Below are 21,372 nucleotides of genomic sequence, written 5' to 3' on the forward strand. Positions count from 1 at the left end.
ATGGTTTCAAATTCGACCTCTCACGCTGGGGTTCGAGGTACGAACACGTACAAGTTATGTATTATGTTGTATGTTCTAAGCGACCCTATTTATAGAATGATACCCCCACAGAAAATAACTTGTGAATCAATTAATTTAAGTTTAAAACAAAGTCATTTGTATTTAACAGAAAAACATAATTATGTATAATGAAACAACTTCTTAAACATCAACAACATTTGTCTTTAATCACAACATCCAGCAATTCATATTCGTAATTACATTACTCCGATTTGAATCCTAACTGATTCTAATGAAGTTATAGGAGCTGAATAATTTATCGTCACTGAATTGTTTGCCTGAAAGTGACAGTTATGTACGTTACTGAATACAATAGCGACCAATAGGAATGGAAATTTAATTTAAACCTAACCAACCAACTGCCATCGACCGTCTGTCAACGTAGTGACTAATCGACTTTGACCACAGAATATGTATCGGGTAGAAATGGCTTTATAATATTGCAAACGAGCATGCAGTCCACCGGATGGTAAATGGATACTGCTAATTGACATATGTAATCAACTCTATGTAGGATAAGAGGACCTGACGTCGCCCACAGATGCGCTGCTACCCCTGTAGACTAAGTTGGAACTCCTCAAATAAATATGTATCCCTTACCACACCGTTCAAACCAGAACACAGCAGCGCTGAACTAAGCATTCTACTACCTTCAACTGTTTTCAAAACCTTTTCTTTATTAGTAATCAATGTTAGTGAAGCAGATGCTTATCAATAAATACACATAGATCTTAATTTAGTACTTAAAAAAACATTAATATTGTTCTCACTGTTGTCGCAACCCCAGAACCTTTTAATTGGCTTTTACGATAGGTAGGGGATATCGTAGCTCGATTCTAGTCTCGAGAATACAGACACAGGCTAGTGGTTTAAAATTCGACCTCTGAATATAAAGGACCCACGTCCGAATCCCAAGCTCATATGAGTTCTCTGATTTTACTAAGCGCATTTAAAAATAAATTATTACTTGATTTGGCTGTGAAATAATATATGGTGAGGAAATGCACACGTCTGAGAGTTCTTATAAAAAATGCCCTGAAAGAGCCACCGGACTATGGCCTAAACCTTTCTCACGAAGGACTGGCGAAGGACTCGTGCACAGCAGTGGAACAGTAATGGGTTGACAAAAGGAATTGAATGCTTGATTCTGTGGTAAAGCCCAACAATCCAAGTTAGTTCACTTATTAGAGTCCAACAGTTTGGTCAGTTAGGCCCGAATTTCACAACGCTCGTAAATTTGATTACGCCCTTCGACAACTTCAAGTCAAACTAGTTGAGGTATGCCTTGATGCATCTTAATTTCGATTGAACTTCAATTGAAATTGGAGTTTCTGACTGTCATCATATAAGTTTAGGGCAATACCAAAGAGAATAAATAAGTACACATTATTGTTGGGAATTCGGGTCAGCAAATCAAAACCTCAGATTGTTGTTCTTCCAATATATTACCATCATATTAATAACATTTTTTAAACAAAACCTTTAATCCGACTTTCTCTGACAGTATCTCGGATTGATAGACGTGTGATATATATTTCAGAATAACTTATTACAAATTGGTAGTAAGTCATGGATGACACTTATCGTCTTCATGTCATGTCTAATACAACGATATAGTTCAATGTGTTTGGATAATATTAATTTACATTTTTCCGCTAAGTATTTATCACAATTTATATAAGACTGCTAGGCAACAGTTGACAGTATAATTGGACTACGTACTCCTACGTATCTCCAGCCAGTCGTAAGAGACGACTAAAAAGGGGCTTCCGGGGTTGCGGGCGGCAACAGCGGTAGCTCGAACCACCCAGCCGGTGACCACGGAATTGCGAGCGTCGTGCTCACCTGGGTGGAGCCCGACGGGGCAACGCGCTAAGAGGACTTCGGATGCGTTCCTTTGGAGATCCCGAAGTCCTCTACGCAGGGCCGAGGACAGCCACAGCGGGGGTTTTAGGGCGGTAAGAATCCCATATAACTCCGTATCGATCCCATGGCATCGAGTACCTATTGAAGGTAGGGAACCTTTCAGATTTAAGTGTAGTCAGTCGAATGGCGGAAGAATCCAAAATAAGGTCAAAAAGGTTCGCACAGTACCTTTTACATTTTTAATATACCTAAGTATCGTATTGTAGTTCATAGAAAATCAAATTTCAAATTCTCCAATTCTACCAACTCTTAAAGACGATGAAATTCTCGTTTTCAAGACAACCCGACTTCGTAGCACCTACGCGTGTAACGCAAATATTGTGGGAAAGAATATTGAAATGTAACATTTACCTCAAGTAAGCTATACTGTAGAATCCAAGCAAATATTTTATGGAAAAAAGTATTTTAGTACATAAATAACATATTAATAAGACATAATATTATAATGTAGAGGCAGCATCTGTTATTTATTAAATTAATATATATCTATAGGGAACCAGTAAACTCTACCTGTTACATAAGTAAAATATTTAATTTATCTCGTATACAGACAGACTTTCACAATACAAGTGCACTTGAATCCTATATAATATCAGTGTGTCAAATTTTTTTATTGTTCCCGAACATGAATCTACTTACAAACTTCAAAAATAAATTCACTAAAATAATACAACTATATTTAAAGATAGTCACTAGTATTATACACTTGAGAAAATATTAAATATTCGACATTAAATATACAAGATCTGTTCTTATAAAGTTTCACGTAAAGTCGATGCTAAGAAAGAAAGAAAGAAAGAATTTTTCTTTCAAGTCGATGCTACGTACAAAAGGTTCTAAACTAGAATGGAAGTGGAATGGCGTAGCGCATTAGATAAGCACGCGTAAGCTCGCTCGAACCAGCTTACCGATGTTTGATCGCTTCAAGTAGACTTCCGACTTTCTTTGATGCGTTTTAAAGTCCAGCGCACACACAAAGACTACCCAGCTAAATCCTGCGAACCGTACATAGATAATAAACAAAGGATTCGCTTGAGTCATTACATTTCTATATTGTATGAGTTTTTGATTTAAAGCTGCATGATTGCAGGTATAAAGAAAATTGGCATTTACTCACTTATATGATAATTTCGTTGTCGTACCTACTGTGATACGATACGATAAGATGATTAAATCCCCATAAGTTGTGTAGGTAGTAAGTGTGTCCCTGTAGTACCGGGACCAGAATAGGGCTACGGTATCCTCTGCCTGTCGTAAGAGGCGTCTAAAAGGGGCTTCCAGGGTTGCGGGCGGCAAGAGTGGGATCTCAAACCATCCAGCAAGCAACCCCGGGAAGGACAGCGGTTTGTGTGGTCGCATATCGCTTTAATTACCAGGGGATGTGAGAGGAGCGTAAATTGCTCCCCCCATGGCAGAGCCCCATAGAAGGGCATCGTGTTAGGAGGACTCCGGTGTGTTCCGTTTGAGATCCCGGAGTTCTCCACCAAACGCTGAGGACGTCCACCGCTGAGGTTTTAGTGCGGTAAAAATCCCACATAACCCGGCGTCACTCGCATGGCGTCGGGTACCTTTTGAAGGTTTCCCCCTCGTCAACAAAAATAAAAAAGGTGGTAAGTAAGTGTGAAAGGTTCTAAACTAGAATGGAAGTGGAATGGCATAGCGCGTTAGATAAGCACGCGTAAGCTCACTCGAACCAGCTTACCGATGTTTGATCGCTTCAAGTGGACTTCTGACTTTCTTTGATGCGTTTTAAAGCCGACACCGCAGCGTTTGATCCTGCGAGCTATTCGTAGATAATAAGCTAAAATTTCGCTGTACATTTCTATGTTGTTTGAGCTTTTGATTTGAAGCTTTATGGCTACGAGTATTATGGAAATTAGCATTTACTGGTGTGTAATTTCATTGACATATAGTGGAGTCATTAATCAGCCTTTTCATTGAATATCGGAGAAGACTATAAGATGATTAAATTCTAATAAGCTGTGTAGGCGATAAGTGTGAGAGGTTCTAAACTAGAATGCAAGTGGAATGGCGCAGCGCATTAGATAAGCACGCGTAAGCTCGCTCGAACCAGCTTACCGATGTTTGATCGCCTGTTCAAGTAGACTTCTGACTTTTTTGATGCCTTTGAAAGCCCAGTGCACACACAAAGACGCCCCAGCAAGATCCTGCGAACCGTATAATGATAATAAGCTAAAGACTCGCTTTACATTTCTACGTATGTTGTCTGAGTTTTTGATTTGAAGCTGTATGATTATGGGTCTTAAGGAAATTGTTATTTACTCGTTTATAATACTATTTCCACATCTAGGCGTCTCTTATTGGCATTATTACTAAATATCACGATATAAGAATTAAATTGCGATAAGCAGGTGATAAGGTACCTATGGCAAACCCCCCTTTTAAGGGAGACGTAGAATATAATTTAAAATATTTGATTTAAATAGAAATCAAATACTTATTTAAATATAAATCGTAAAAAAAATTGGAACTTGAAAAAAAACTAACGACTTCCTCTTATATAGCTATCGTAATTAAATTATCAGTAAAGTTCCAATATACATCGTTACGCATTTTTCTTTGCGGTAAGTGGTAACTGCTGCCCATGAATTTGTATAGTAAAGGTCAGGTAATTCCTACTAGCAACACTTCGTGATCTTATGCAACCGCAATACTAGCTTAAAGCATGACTCGAGAGAAATAAGCGCTCATTCGCCGGTTCTCGGGGACTTATAAAAAGAAATGACCTACTGTAAGTAAGTACAGTAACTACGGAATAAGTCTGAATTTAAACGAAGTATTCAAGAGAAAATATAAAATTAAAAAGGTTCACGTAGAAACTATACGTAATGTTGCACCTTGCGGAACTTGTAAGTTGAAGAGATTTTGTTTTGTCGTAAAATAAGTTTGTTACGTTTTTTTTTTTTTTTGTCGTTTATAGCTGTTGACATTAATCAGAAATAGAACGACTATATCTTTTAAAAACATTTAATTCCTCATCTAAAATATTATATACTAAAACTCGTCTTGTAAAAATATTCTTTCAATTAACCATTTTTGATAAAATGGCGGATATACAAACTTACATACATATTATACAAAGCGATAACATTTTGGAGTCGGTTAAAAACCGTATCACATCGTTACTTATTGTGTCGTTTCGTATATATCCATATCATATCTATAACGTAACGTAACGCTTCAACGTAACCGTTACCATTCCAAGAATCGTATCACCAATATTTTTCGACGCACCTAAGAACTTATACCTTCAAAACCTCCGAGTCACTTGCATTTTACCTTAAAATAGGAATGTTCGTACACAACCTTTAAACATTTAAGCTTACAAATTTGTATTTTTGGAGTTTACTCCTTAAGAAACGATTTGAGTTATAAGGCCCGGTACGGAAATTTTATGAGGAGTAAAATCAAGTGTAACACGAAAAGTTGAGGCGTAACGGAAACCAAAATATGAATCAAGAGTGCTTTTATTAATTTAAAATACAGTAAGTTCAAATCCCATATGAAAGTAATCATTACAATAAAAATAATTAGCAATATATAAAACATTAAAACGTCATTAACTAATTTATTTACATTTTTGCATAAATTAAGTTATAGGTTTGATCATTTATAAACACTGTGAAAAATATGAACATTGGCGCCATAATATGATTAACAATCTTTTATGAACGTTTTTAAAGAAGAGTAACATATAAAATCAGTAAGCAATTGAATAAGATATAATATTAGCAAAATAAGTTTTTAACATAAAGAGGCTTTTGTAAGTTACTGATATATTAATTTAACTTATAAAAATGGATGCATTATTGATCAGCACCATCTATCAACGATAAACGGGCAAAATCAAAACAGTATTATTTAATATTTATTACAGAATTATTGCTAATGAATTATGTTCAAAATAAGTTATATAAAATTAGCAATACGTTTTAAATGAATTCTAGAATTATAAAACATTCAGAAACAATCCAAATTACATATAATAACATGTTTATTGAGTCTCATATAAATTTCATCCGTAAATTGCAACAAGGATATTTTATAGATGGCAATGAAATTATAATTATTAAGTTTTAAGTTATAAAACGTTTAACATTGTTTTAAATATAAATAATTATATTATATTAAAATTTACTTTAATATAAACAATTATATTAAGTTACCATTATAATATTTGAAACCAAAATACATAGATTGATAAACTTGCAAACTTACAATTTATAAAACTTGCCACTAGATGGCCCTATTTTATATTATTTTGTAACATACTTTATGTAATACGCATTATTTTGAAGTAATATAAATAATCCGAATAATTACAGATATATGTTTGTTTCTCTTATCATTTTAGCAGATGCGTTCATTTACCTACCCTTTTTTCTATTCGATATATATCATAATTATCATTCGTAAGGAGTAAACTCCAATCGTGCGTCGTAGCTGACACACACACACTTTTTTTTTTATCTTATAGGAATAGCAGACGAGCATGCAGTACACCTGATGGTAAGTGGCTACTGTCGCCCATGGACATCTGTAATGAAGCCGAGATAGGATTAGATATTCCTACCTGAGATCGGCCACAGATGCGCCGCTACCCCTGAAGACTAAGCTGGAACGCCTCAGAAAAGTCTGTCTCCATTACGACACCCTTCAAAACGGAACACAGCAGCGCCTAACACTGCTGTTATGAGGCAGAAATAGGTGTGGCGGTGGAGTCGAACCACAAAGGGTTCTACCATTTTCAATTGTATTACTAAGTATTACTAAATACTGTATAAGTAATTGTATTACTAAGTACATGGACACTTTGACTGCGGACAAACGGAATGACCGAAATTAGGTACGAGTATATGCGCTTTATGCACACAGCTTCATGTATTCGCAAAGTGCATTAGGCAGGTTCGTTACTATCGACGAAAGCTTCTGTAAGCCGCAGTCTGATTTTACCTTGTTGTAGAAATTTTGAAAGGATTTAACATATTCGGTACATTGGAGAAATAAAGTTGTAACAGTGTGAGAGTGAACAGTGTACTTGTTTTTGAGAATAAATAGACTGATTAATTATCCTCATACGAGTAGTATGATGACAAAACTTTATCAGAGTCGTCAAAGTAGTGTTCAAAACAGCCAAGTGTTTTGAAACTCAGTGTATCAATCGAGCGCTCAAAGGTTAGGATCACAGGCGCAACTCTGATTATGACATGACTAGGCACATTATAAATTAATTGTCACTCACTTAATTCCACTAATTCGCACTTGGCCAAAGGTCTTATGATCTATTGCCTAAAGTCGTCACTTCATATCAGAGGGACCCATGACCATGTAGACGACGACACTACAATCGATGGATTTCGATTAGGACACCTGTGGCAATGAGGAAATATTTCACTTCTGTAGAATTTCTAAAAAAAATTAAAGATGTAACAAATTGATATCAAAAGTAATAAATGTGACAGTCAAAATATTTGCTGAATTAATCAAAATGTATACTGTTTACTTTTTTCAGATATTTATATTAGGTACAGGAAATGTCATAATGTTAGAATGTACCATACATTTGCCACCTCAAAAACATTTAATAAAGCAGGTCTTTTTAATTTAATTAATAAGTATGTTCAATTTAAGACTTAAGCGAGTGAAAGGGTGCGTAAACGAAGCAATAAAGCTTAACGTTATGGCGTCTGCTTACGCGAACCTACTTGTATAAAATAATATAATTACACAGCCCTCGGGAAAGCTGTGAAGTACTCACGATACTACATCTCGGATCGTGTGCGAAGGTAAATAGTCAATTTCCCTGAGAGGTAAGATTGTGATGCCGAGATAAGGAGGGCGGCCACTTACTCTGAACGAGAGCAATTCCGGAACTCGCGTAGGCAAATTGTTTAGAATTATAACACCCCGAAGTTCGGCGAAAAACGATGTAAATTCGAAAATGTGCTCGGTACGAAAAAGCCCGATTCGAGCCTCAACTGAATAAACACCAGCCCAAGATGTTATTATCGTAGCAAGATTATGATCCTATTTTCCATTATTTCACAAGCAAGGCTCGCTACCTGAATTCGCAGGTTTAAATTGGCTAGAAGTTAATAAAATATTATGATTTATGCTGAAGAGAACACTTCGCGATTTATTAGAAATTCGGAATTTACTTTTCAGCGCTGTTCAGGAATATTGGTAATAACTGAGTAATTATTGTATTCAAGCGTGAAATTTGTTTAACTTGTACCTATTAAATTTCTACAAGTTCCTGATTTATGATTTTTTTGTATAGTAGGTATTTTTGAAAGCTAGTAAAATATTGTAGCGTGATGCCGTTCTTGTATTTCGTCGGTATAGATATCGACTAACATTTACACGAAGTGATCTTAGTCTGCAGGAATGGCGACACATATCTACATATATGATCGTTTTTAACTTTTCTACATGAATTTGGTTACAAGTGGACATAGTCCGTAATGTTCTCTTACTATGAGAAGGTCTGCAGCCTTATTTGTTTCTGCTATCTTTTAATAAATAATACCATATTTCATGTGCGTCAAAACTAATTTAAATTTAGTTATTGCTGTTCCAAAGCAGAAATAAACAATAGTCGATATTGCCGCAATCAAATGACATGGACCTGAAATTTGTAAACACATTATAAATAATTTTCCCTTAGACCCACGTTATGGCTTCGATAAGCAGACATACGAGGCGTTGTTAAACATACTCGTAGAACCAAAATAGCTTTTTATTCAGATATAGGTATGAGTATCAAACCAGGAACCTTTAATTTTTAAATTGTATCAACTAGAAAACAGTAGCAGTATTACGAATTTTAATATTATTAAATCTATGCAAAGATGATCGATAGAAACCAATTAGATGTTATACTATTTACTCGATATATCTGAGATCTGAAACGTATTTGAAATCTATCTTACATTGAACCAACGTGATAGATAGAAACCCTAATCCTTCTTATTCTAACAGAGATCGAAGTCCAACAGTGGGAGAGTAAGTAACAGTATTACAAAGCTTCTAAACACATCAAGATATGAACGCGTGAACAGCACAATAGAACATCGGTAAACTGGTTCGAGCGGAAAGCTTATATGCTTGTGAGCTGCGCTGTTCAATTTCCTTTCTAGTTCAGAGCGTTGACTAAGATATCTACTTGACTTAGCATAAGACGGTTTGAAAGATAGACAAACAACAAACCGTTTGGCATAACGTCTGCCATACAAAGATCCGGTGAACACATGATAGTATTTAAGTTGCTATATTTTTTGTTGTTACAGGACATAGATAGTTAAGATTACTCACTCCTAGCAAGAAAATGTACCCAGTTTTGAGAATTGAAATAGTTGCGTAAAAAAGGTTTGCCACGTCTCCGTGCTAAAATGTCCCTAAAATATTTGAAATAATTATTTATTTGTTATGTCAATTACGCAGTATTCGTTATTTATTCGTAATTTTTCTCTAAAAATGTTTTTATTTCCCAAGAATTAAAAAAAAGAACTTACTAATAAGCCGTTTGTGGCTTCATTCAATTTCAAGACGGCGAAGTATCTTTACTAATCTATGTTACAGAATTTTTTTATATGCTTCTGTGTTTTGCATATTACGTTTACGTCCACATCGCTGGTTGGTAAATATTCTTTTTAAATAAAAAAGCGCATTTTTCTACAAAAAAACATTTATTTCATACAATTCATCCCAAATTACTCGCTTTCGTTTCATATAAAACACTTTGTTACATAATTTCGTTAGGCCTTCCAATTGGCAATGTGTGCTCACACTAAAAGTCAATATGTCCCATTTCTTGCACCGTTAAAGTTCAATTAACTTGTCCTATGGCGCGTGAAATGAAATATAAAAATGGAACCATCGGTGAAAGCCGTAAAATCTACAACAATAAGTATTTTACGATTCAGTGTCCATTAGAACCAGGTTATAGGTTCTTGGGGAACTAATCTGTTTTAATTCTATTATAAAAGTTATATATGGTGACTTTACGATGGATACGTGTAATTATACTTTTATATTTTCTTCATAATAAAATATTTAACAAAGACATTTCAACTAATAAAGTAAATCTTAAAGTTACTTAGATAGCGCTTCTACCCTATTGAAAAAAAGAAAGAAAGTGACTTAATCTTATATATAAAATTCTCGTGTCACAATTTTAGTTACCGTAATCCTCCGAATCAGCTATACCGATATTCACCAAATTTTATATGCATATTCAGTAGGTCTGAGAATTGGCTACTACCTTTTTTATCATACCCCTAAGTGATGAGAGTTGTACAACCTTTATATTTTTTTTATTTATATGGCAACACAACGTTTGCTGGGTCAGCTTGCAGTAACGTATAAATATTTGAATTCCTCACGTTTAAATGTCATACACAGTTAGATACTTAGAAACATTACTTACTATACGCTCTGTCCGAATTGTATGTTATTGAACCTACGCTTTATCACCTCTTATAATTACCGTAACAATATATTGTAAATAAAGAATGATTACTTAACGTAACACCGAGCACAAAACCCAAGGGACGAACGAACTCGGTGTAACTTAATTGATAGATTGCTTGCAATTCAATACTTGCCTCGGAGTTAAAGACTTTCTTGGCTTCCTTATTTTTCCAAAAAATATACTCGTATATTGCGGTTACGTAGGTCATGTATTTCAGAAGTTGTGCTTTTTAAAAATATCAGAATCAATCTTACTTAAATTACGAATGACTTAAATCGACTACCGCCTATGATTAATGATCAATCTGTCTAATTTTGCGTATCGACTTTTTACAAAAAAAATTCGTATTTTCGTATTTTCATTATTTCATTTTTAGGGTTCCGTAGGTACCTAAAGATTAAAAATGGAACCCTATTACTCCTCCGCTGACTGCCCGTCTGTTTGTCTGTCCGCATATCCATCTGTGACAGGGCTCTATCTCCTAAAGGTGGTAAAACCCTTTATGGTTCGACTTCGACGACACTACGGCCATAACTATTTCTTCCAAATAACAGCAGTGTTAAAGGCCACTTACTATCAGATGGACTGCATACTCATCTGATATTCCTATATTATAAAAAAACATAGATCGACATTTTATAATTTCTTTATACAAGAAATTTGTAATTTTTTCGATCTTTGTTGTGCAAAAAATGGATCATCATCAACCCATTACTGTCCCACTGCTGGGCACGGGTCTCCTCTCAGAATGAGAAGGATTAGGCCATAGTCTACCACGCTGGCCAAGTGCGTATTGGTAGACTTCACATACCTTTAAGATTTTTATCTCTCAGGTATGCAGGTTTCCTCATGATGTTTTCCTTAACCGTTTTTAGCAAGTGATAATTAATTTCTAATACGCGCATATTTTCGAAACATCAGAGGTGCATGCCTGGGATTTGAACCTCGGACTGCTCGATCGAGAGGCCGAGTTTTTTAACCACTGGGCTATCACTGCAACTGCCACTGCAAAAATTGGATAGATTATTAATAATGGTGCAAACCCGCATCACAACTATATAATGAGCAATATGTAGGTACTTAAATACTTCTTTGTAAAGAAGTTAACTTCTGTATTTCAACATTAACGGGTTTAATAAAGATTACTTTGTCATAATAGGCTTTAAGTAAACGACCAAGTTGCTGAACTTTGTAGCTTCCAGCTCAACTAGGCTTCAACACAAAGTAAATAAATTACCGAGATTGTGTGCCCGATACAGTCTAACTTTGTGTCAAGTGCCGCAAGGTAATAGTATCTATCATTAGGTAGTTTTTCTTTGAAGTACAATAATAATTAAGAGCTTTTAAAGTGAAGTCATATAAATGTGAGGGTCAAATATTGCAAAGCTGTAATGGGTGTCAGGCAGAAATCCTGTTCTATAAGAATTTAGGTATGGCTATGGGTGACTTACCATCATAGATGTGCCGAGTCAGGCCGAGTCGAGTCAGTACTCGAGTACCTACTTACATAAACTCGCATACTCGAATACTGACGGTACTCATACACTGACTCCAGTCTTAGGTACCCTATATAGGCAAACGAGTTGAGGATTGAGAGAAATTGTGCAAGTTACAATTTGTTTAATGTTGTGTTTCGTGAGTGACCTTTTTTTTGGTATTCGTGTTATTGGACTGTGTGTTACAAAGTACTCGAATACTTCATACTGACTCGAGTACTACTGTGGACTCGAGTCCTGACTGGATTTTTTTTTATGAGTACTAAAGTAGTCGAATACCAAACATGGCCGACGGCACATCATTACTTACAATTACGTGGACTGCATGATCGTTTGCTATCTCAATCCCATAAAAAATCTCAAGAGCCTTTTTTAATATATTACGTATCAGTGTTTTGAAAAGTAAATATAACTGTGCAGTGTTGTTTTCCTTGGCTAAGGATATGCTTAATTTCGAAAAATATTTCGATATTAAACATTTACCATCGTCATGATACAAACTTCATGTGTCTCAAATTTTTAAGGACCCGTAAAAAAGTGCCTAAAATAAGCATTGAAACTAGAAAGCGGAACAAACAAATAAATTTTCGCATTTATTTATTAGCGGTTTGGAAATAGAGGACAAACTAGAACTTAAAACAACTAAACCCTAGTTTATTTGATTAACTTCATGTTGGAAGAATGGAACATGACAGGTAGAAGGGAGCTACGAGTGGCAACACTGAAAGGGAGCTGGTAACACTAAAACCGCACAAGAGGATATAAGATGGCGGGAGTAAAAAAGATTAGTAGTTCTGTAAGAAAGTGTAATGTTTAATTGAGGCTTAATAAATAAAAGAAGTAATAAAGTACATTGTGTTTCAACTAATACAACATGGTGGCAGAACAGGAAAAGTTGATGAAAGTCCCTCCTCCGGGACAATTCAGTTTTGTGCCGGAAGAATGGCCAAAATACAAAAGAAGATTTCTCCGATATATAGCGTTGTCTGGCCAGGCAGAATATACGGATCAGAACAAAATTGACTGTTTGCTGTACTGCATGGGGGAGAAAGCCGAAGATATAATTATTCAATTTGAAAAAAAACTTTCGTATGACACACTTATCGAAAAATTTGACACGTTCTTTTCTCCAAAGAAGAACGTCATTTATGAACGGTACAAATTTAATGCAAGAGTTCAAAAAGAAGGGGAAAAATTTGACGAATTTATAACGGACTTACATAAAATAGCTGAGAATTGTAAGTATGGAACACTCAAAGAAGAGTTAATCAGGGACAGGATCGTTACAGGAATATACGACAAAAATGTCAGCGACAGAATGCTGTTAAAGAATGATTTAACCTTAGAAGAAGCAACTTTAATGGGAAAGCAAACAGAAATTCAAAAAGAAGAGTGCAAGGTTATGCGAGAAAAAGACGAAGTCATAAATGTAATTAAAGAAGATACTTATAGAAAGAAAACACAGAAATGTTGGTTCTGTGGGTTACAGAGACACCCCAGGGATAAGTGTCCAGCATATAAAGTGACATGTCATAAGTGTCAAAGAGTAGGACACTTTGCCCGCTTTTGTCGAGGAAAATCAGTAAGAAATGTGGAGAAGTGTGATAAAACTGAGTATGAGGTGAGTTTCTGTGACACTAAACATAAATATTTAATTGATGTTTGTATGACACAAGGGAGCAAATCCAAAGATAAAGTGAACTTTTTAATTGATACAGGAGCAGATATAAGTGCCATATCAGAGGACTTAGCTTTGGAATGCAAGTTTTTTATAGTGAACTGTGATGATAAAGTGAAGGGGCCAGACGGCACAAGATTGCAAGTTATTGGAACTGTAAGACTAAAATTAGAATATAAAAATAATAAGTTTGAAGGTAAGGTTTATGTTATTAGAGGGTTAAAATCAGCTATTTTAGGAAGACCTGCTATTGAGGCTATGAAGGTCATTGAAATATGTGCAGTTAGTATGTATGATAATTGGACTAGTAATATTGAAAATGCTATTGAGAAAGAATTTCCAAACATATTTAATGAGTTGGGTGTTTTTAAGGATGAGTTTCATATTAAATTAATAGAGAATCCAAAACATTATGTCCATTCCTCACCTAGGAATATATCAATTCCCTTATGGCCAAAAGTTAAGGAAGAGCTTAATAAATTAGAGAGATTAGGAATAATTAGTCCAATTGAAGAGGCGACTGATTTTGTTTCACCTATTGTTGTTATATATAAAAATAATAAAGTAAGAATCTGTGGGGATTACACCGAGGTAAATAAGAATATTCTAAGACCGGTTTATCCTATTCCAAAGGTGGAAAATACATTGGCAAAGCTAAAAGGGGCTAAATATTTTTCTAAGATTGACGCTACTTCAGGGTTCCATCAAATAAAGTTAGACGAGGAATCAAAAAAGCTTACAACTATTATAACTCCATTTGGAAGATATATATATAATCGTTTACCGTTTGGACTTAATTGTGCTCCTGAATATTTCAGTATGAAGTTCTCTAATTTGTTTAAGGATCTTAAAGTGGCAATACATATGGATGATATTCTAATATTTGAGGAAAGTAGGGAAGACCATGACAGAATGCTTAAAGAAGTTTTAAAAAGATTACATGCGGAAGGGTTAACCATAAACAAGAGCAAATGTATTTTTAGAGTCAAGGAGGTTAGTTATTTAGGTCACATAATAAATGAAATAGGAATAAAAGTAGATCCGGAAAGAATTAAAGCAATAGACTCTTTCAGTGCACCTTCTAATAAGAAAGAACTATTACAGTTTCTAGGTATGGTTAATTTTGTAGGCAGATTTATTCCTAAAAAGTCTCATTTACTGGAACCTTTGTACTCACTTTTAAAAGAAGATCACATGTTTGTTTGGGAAAATGCACAAAAACTGGCATTTCAGGACATAAAAAATAAACTCAAAGAATCACCTACATTAGCACATTATGATCCATCTCTGACCATAATAGTATCAGCTGATAGTAGTTGTTATGGGTTGGGAGCAGCCTTGATGCAAGTTGATAGACAGGGTCAACGATCAATTGTTATGTATGCCAGTAGAACTCTCACAGCAGCTGAAAAACACTATGCACAGATAGAAAAAGAATGTTTAGCACTTACTTGGGCAGCTGAGAAGTTTAAAGACTATATTGTAGGTATTCAAATTATTTTGGAAACAGATCATAAACCACTCCTTCAAATATTACAAACTAAACAATTAAATGATCTGAGTCCAAGATTGTTAAGATTACGGCTTAAACTTACAAAATTTGACTACAAAGTTGTATACACACCGGGTAAAGAATTGGTAGTGGCAGATGCATTATCAAGGCAACCTATGCCGTTAACTAATGTTACTCAAAATTTGGAAGAAATAGATCTTAATTCACTCACTAATGAAACCTTATCAAGTGAAATATTAGAAAGGATAAAAGTAGAACAAAATAAGTGTAACATTTGTATCAAATTAAAGCAATTTACTGTGCAAGGTTGGCCGAGAAAAAATTGTCTAGGTTCATTCAAAGATTATTATCAGTACAGAGTTAACTTTTCTATTGAAGCTGACATTCTTTTATTTAATTCCAGAATTGTTACTCCAAATTCCATGCAAGAAGAAATTTTAGATAAAATACACAAAGGTCATTTGGGTATCTCAAAATGCAGAGAACGTGCTAAGCAATCAGTTTGGTGGTTAGGACTGTCTAAGCAAATAGAAAGTAAGGTTAAAACTTGTAGTAAATGTATTGAACTTTATCAAAATCACAAAGAGGAAATGATTATTGAATCCATACCTGATCGTCCTTGGCAGAAAGTAGGAATCGATTTGTTTAAATTTAACAATAGTTGGTACATTGTAATGATAGATTATTATTCTAGATTTCTGGAAATTTCAAAATTAAAAGACTTAACCGAAGATTCAGTAATAATTCAGTGTAAAGAAGTATTTTCCAGATATGGCATACCAGAAGTAGTTAGGTCAGACTGTGGCACGCAATTTAAAAGTAAGTTTAATAATTTTGCTAATGAGTATGGGTTTAAATCTATCACCAGCAGTCCTTATTATTCACAGAGTAATGGACTGGCAGAGTCTGGGGTTAAAATAGCAAAGTCTTTATTGTCTAAAAATGAAGATATCTATTTGGCTTTGCTAGTGTATAGGAATACTCCTTTGGAAGTGGGTTATAGTCCAGCAGAATTAATGTTCAATCGTAAATTACGTGACAATTTACCTATTCTACCTAGTAAATTAAATAAGCCGGTAATAGTTGAAGACATATTGAAGAATAAACAAATTGAAAGGAAACATAAGACTGCATATTACTACAATAAGAGGCATAAAGCATCAAATTTGCCAGATTTAGACATAGAAGATAAAGTTTGGATTACAGATTTAAAATCTTATGGGACTATTGTAAAAAAATGTGATGAACCTAGATCTTATATTGTAAGTACTGACAAGGGTAACTTTAGACGGAATCGGTGGCATTTGAATAAAGCCTTTTCTCACATTTCACCAGGCAGGCCTATAAATAGTGATTACTTAGATCAATTTTGTGAGGGGATACCAACAAGTCTTTCAACCGGTGAAAATAATAGTCAGTCGGTTGTTGAAGATTATTTAGAAAAGGATAGTACTAATGATCCGGAACAGTCACAAAGGAGGTCTGAAAGGCTTGTAAGGAAACCTAAATATCTGGATGATTATTATGTATGTTACATACCAAAATATGTTCATGATTATTGATTAAATATGGTGATTAACTTAACGACTATGTTAAGAGAAAATAAATATTTGTTTAAATTTACATTAGGATAATAATATTTGTAATTTGTAATTATAATTTTGTATAACAAGACATTGTAACAAAATTGTCATAACATGTAACAAATAGTAAAACACAATTCATTAAAAGATTAAAAGAGGAGGATGTTGGAAGAATGGAACATGACAGGTAGAAGGGAGCTACGAGTGGCAACACTGAAAGGGAGCTGGTAACACTAAAACCGCACAAGAGGATATAAGATGGCGGGAGTAAAAAAGATTAGTAGTTCTGTAAGAAAGTGTAATGTTTAATTGAGGCTTAATAAATAAAAGAAGTAATAAAGTACATTGTGTTTCAACTAATACAACACTTCAGTACCCTTACCATGAGTTTGTACGTTTTGACAAATATGAATGTTTTAGTTTTTGTACTTGTATTGCCCATACAATTTCCAATCAGCGCCCCTAGCGGATTGTATCAGAACTATAGTGTCAGTAACGTAACATTAAATGTCTAAATTAACAAAATGGCGCTTTATGTTTTGTCTCTCTTTATTGCGAACATGTAAGGCAGACAAAAAGACTTGAGCACTTACTTATTGTTACGTTTACTCAGTCTACTAAAGCAAACGGAACAGAATAATGGATTGAGTAATCGTAACGTAAAATTGTGGGATGTTTTGAAGACTCATGGTAAGGGTACAGTACGGCTCCAATACTGGAAATATAAGAAAAGTCTTACAGTAAAACTAGGCATTTGCGCGAAAATCGTTCCCTCAATAAGTATGAAGTACCCAATTTTCTTAAGGCATTATTCTAGAATATCTTTTAGCATAAATAACTTGGTATCTCGCCGAGAATTTATCACTCCTACAATTTCCAATGTGGTTATTTTGATCTACTTTTCGCGGTATTAAACTTTTATGACAGAATTTCGTTCGCAAATAGAAAACATTTTCACTACACATTTTGTAGGATTACTTTAATGCTTATAATCCGAAGAGTCACATGCACAAGTCTTAAACATGTTCTAATGAAGAATGTTATAAAAGTAGTATATATATATATATATATATATATATATATGGCATTAATAACAATTAAAACAAATAATTTATTTATTATGCCGTTTCATAAAAAAATATTCATAAATTTGGTTGGCTTTGTAAATATTCTTCACTGCGAATATAAGTAAATATTAATATGTAAACTATCCAAATAGATACAATGGAACTATCTGTCGGTGAATTCGCATACAATAACTTCTTTTCAAGTATAGGCACAAAATAGGAAATATTTTTTTCCCTTTTTTACCATACATGGATTATACATAAACATCTATGGGAAGCAGTAGCCGCAAAAGTTCAACGTACTTCTTTGCTACCCCTTTGAACGAAACTAAAAATATAACAGATAAAGAAATTATTATTTTTCATGGTCCTCGGTGTACCATAAAACCAGACATTTCAAAAAGGCTTTATTATAATAAATTAAATTCCAAGACACTGAAAGTAATTGGAGTGAACGAAATCTAATTTCTTAATTCATATTTTTTTTCTTTTTCTATTCAAATAGATTTTTTCTATAACAGTAAATTGTACGGTGGATTTTAATGAAAAGTTATACAACTTTCCTTAATTTATTTGTATGTTGAAAATGGTAAGTTATCATTACTATATCTGTAACCAACTCCATATAAAACAGGGGTTCTACTTGAAGCCGATCGCAGATGCGTTGCTACTGAAGACTAAGGCGGTAGAACCCTTAAAGGTGGTAGAACCCTTAAAGGTGGTAGAACCCTTTGTGGTTTTACTCCGGCGGCACCAATGTCACACCTTTTTTTTTTTTTTTTGTTTACGAGGGGGAAACCTTCAAAAGGTACCCGGCGCCGTGGGAGCGACGCAGGGTTATGTGGGATTTTTAACGCACTAAAACCCCCCCGGTGGCCGTCCTCGGCGCTGCGTAGAGGGCTCCGGGATCTCCAAAGGAACGCAACCGGAGTCCTCTTAGCGCGTTGCCCCGTCGGGCTCTGCCCAGGTGAGCTTGACGCTCGCCACACCGTCTGGTGCGTACGACGGTATGCGACCACACATACCGCCGCCCTTCCCGGGGTCGCTTACCGGGCGGTTCGAGCTACCCACTCTTGCCGCCCGCAAGCCCCCTTTTAGTCGCCTCTTACGACAGGCAGGGGATACCGTAGCCCTATTCTGGTCCCGAAACTACAGGGACAACCACTGTCACACCTAGTACTGCCTTATAACAGCAGTGTTAAGCGCTGCTGTGTTCCGGTTTGAAGGGTGTGATAAGGGAGACATTCTTTTCCGAGGAGTTCCAGCTCCTCCTCCTCCTCAGCCTCAGGGGTAGCGGCGCATCTGTGACCGACCTCAGGTCATATCTAATCCTATCTGAGGTTGGTCACAGATGTCCATGGGCGGCAGTAGCCACTTACCATCAGGTGGACTGCATGCTGGTCTGCTACTCCTATATTATAAAAAAAAGGCGGCTGAAAACCACTTATAAATAGCCACTACCGTCCACGCAAATCTTTAATTAACTCTACCACTATGAGGTCGGCCACCGATGTGTATAGTATCATAGACTATATTTATTATGAAACCCTCTAAACTAAATATTCAGCTCGTAACAGCACTTTTATTGGACAAAAATACCTTCGTGAAATACCACCAACTTCTTAGCAAAATTCCATGCGAACAAACCAAACCATGTTGACAAACCAAACTTCGGATCTAGTTATAATGTCGACGTGAATTTAATTATGTACGTGTTAGGCACACAACTGTTGTAAACTTATAACCAGGTTCATTGTACATCTATGTCTTGTAAGTTCTGCAATGTTCTGGTTTGAACTCACAGTGAACCGTTCAACATAGTCCGTACGAGCACGATAATGGGTTAACTTTGTAAGTGGAGGAATCCTTCGTGTTTCAACTGCGGCGGCACCGCAGACGTGCCTATGCTGCTTTGTAAGTATGCTTAATACTTGAAAAGTAAAGGCAAAAGGCGTTTGAACTTTTACTTTTCAAGTTATTCAAGTCATTACTAGAGAATTACTAGCTGATATGGCAAATGTTTTGTTGCCATATAAATAAAAAAATGTTAAAGGTAAACAACCCTTATCACTTAGGAGTATGAAAATAGATAGTAGCCGATTATCGGACCTACTGAATATGCATATAAAATTTGATGAAAATAGGTAAAGCCGTTTTGGAGGAGTATGCTAACTAACATTGTGACACGATAAACGCCATCTAGCGCAATATCATGAAAGCTGAAAGATACATACTATGATGGTAGACTGGAAAAAATTGTAAAATGACTCATCTTCTTCTAATATTAGCAGGTATTTAGGGAGCTATAAACGTCTAAAAATAAAAATATTCAAGTAACATCAAACAGTCTCCTTAAAGTTGCGCAATTTCTGTAAAGACAAATTGCTATTAGATATAGAGAAGGCGTTGTCGAATTTTAATAGTAACCAATTGCAATTATTACGAACCGAGTAAAAATCTTTGTAATTTTTAATATATGGGCGAAAACACTATTAAATCTTACTAGTGTATTTCCTTGTATCTGATAGTGTCGCTTATAAGAATCAAACTCTGCGAAGTTATACGATATGACAAAGTAAAGGCAAAGTCACATAAAACACTAATTTTCATAATTTAAAAAATGATTAAAACAATTTGACCAAGATTTTTTTAACCAATCTATTCGCAATATGTTTTTAATACCAAATTTGACATAAAATACTATTAATCCATTAAAAATATGGGAAAAGGTCGTCCCTAATCATTATATTACCAAACAAGAACTACTCGTAGTAGTCATTAAGTAGATATAACGACCGTGCAACAAATTTAGTGCCTTGCAATTGCTATGACGTTCTCATTTCGTTCGTTTTATTTCTAGAACGAAGGACAACAAAAATGCACTTAATTTCCCCCAACTTCCTGCGGATTTACGACGCTCGTACTTTACGGGAATATTGCTTTCTTTTACGATATTTGCAGTCTTCTGTGATTATAAGCTTTTGCTTGAATTTTTAGTTAAAATATTGTTGGATACAGTTATTTGAAGGTAGTAGAACCCTTTGTGGTTCGACTCCGGCGACACCATCGCCATACCTATTTCTGCCTCATAACAGGAGCGGTAAGCGCTGCTGTGTTCTGTTTTGATGGGTGTGATAAGGGAAACATACTTTTCCGAGGCGTTCCAGCTTAGTCCTCCGGGGTAGCGGCGCATCTGTGACCGGCAGATGGGCGGCAGTAGCCACTTAGCATCAGGTGGACTGCATGCTCGTCTGCTCCTCCTATAGAATATAAAAAACCCTCTGATATTCCGATATCGCTGTATTTGTTACAAGTATTAGTAGTTAGGATTATACCACTTCAATGCTTAATCTCTCGTTTCAGAAAATACGAGTAGAGGTACTGATGCAGAAAAATTGAAGGGTCTAACTATTAATAAAATAAATATTTTCTATACAAAACGTTTCAATGGTAATACTGGGCGTATTTGAATGTAAACTTTAAAAATCCATTTACAATGAAAAATGGTTTTAATATTTTTATTGCCCAACTGAATCGCGAAAATTTATTGCTTGA

General features: G+C 35.1%; 1 long non-coding RNA gene across 1 annotated transcript; it reads left to right on the forward strand.

Annotated features, from left to right (window-relative positions):
- The first annotated feature begins 12,652 nt into the window (after positions 1-12,652).
- LOC140750071 (uncharacterized) lies at positions 12,653-17,093 on the forward strand. Its single transcript, XR_012103155.1, has 2 exons — positions 12,653-13,597; positions 13,695-17,093. It is a non-coding gene; the product is annotated as an uncharacterized LOC140750071 (long non-coding RNA).
- The last annotated feature ends 4,279 nt before the right edge of the window (positions 17,094-21,372 follow it).

The sequence above is a fragment of the Epargyreus clarus genome, unplaced genomic scaffold (genome assembly GCF_041222505.1).
Source record: "Epargyreus clarus isolate Ecla_fem2 unplaced genomic scaffold, WU_Ecla_fem_2.2 ptg000019l, whole genome shotgun sequence".
Taxonomy (NCBI): domain Eukaryota; kingdom Metazoa; phylum Arthropoda; class Insecta; order Lepidoptera; family Hesperiidae; genus Epargyreus; species Epargyreus clarus.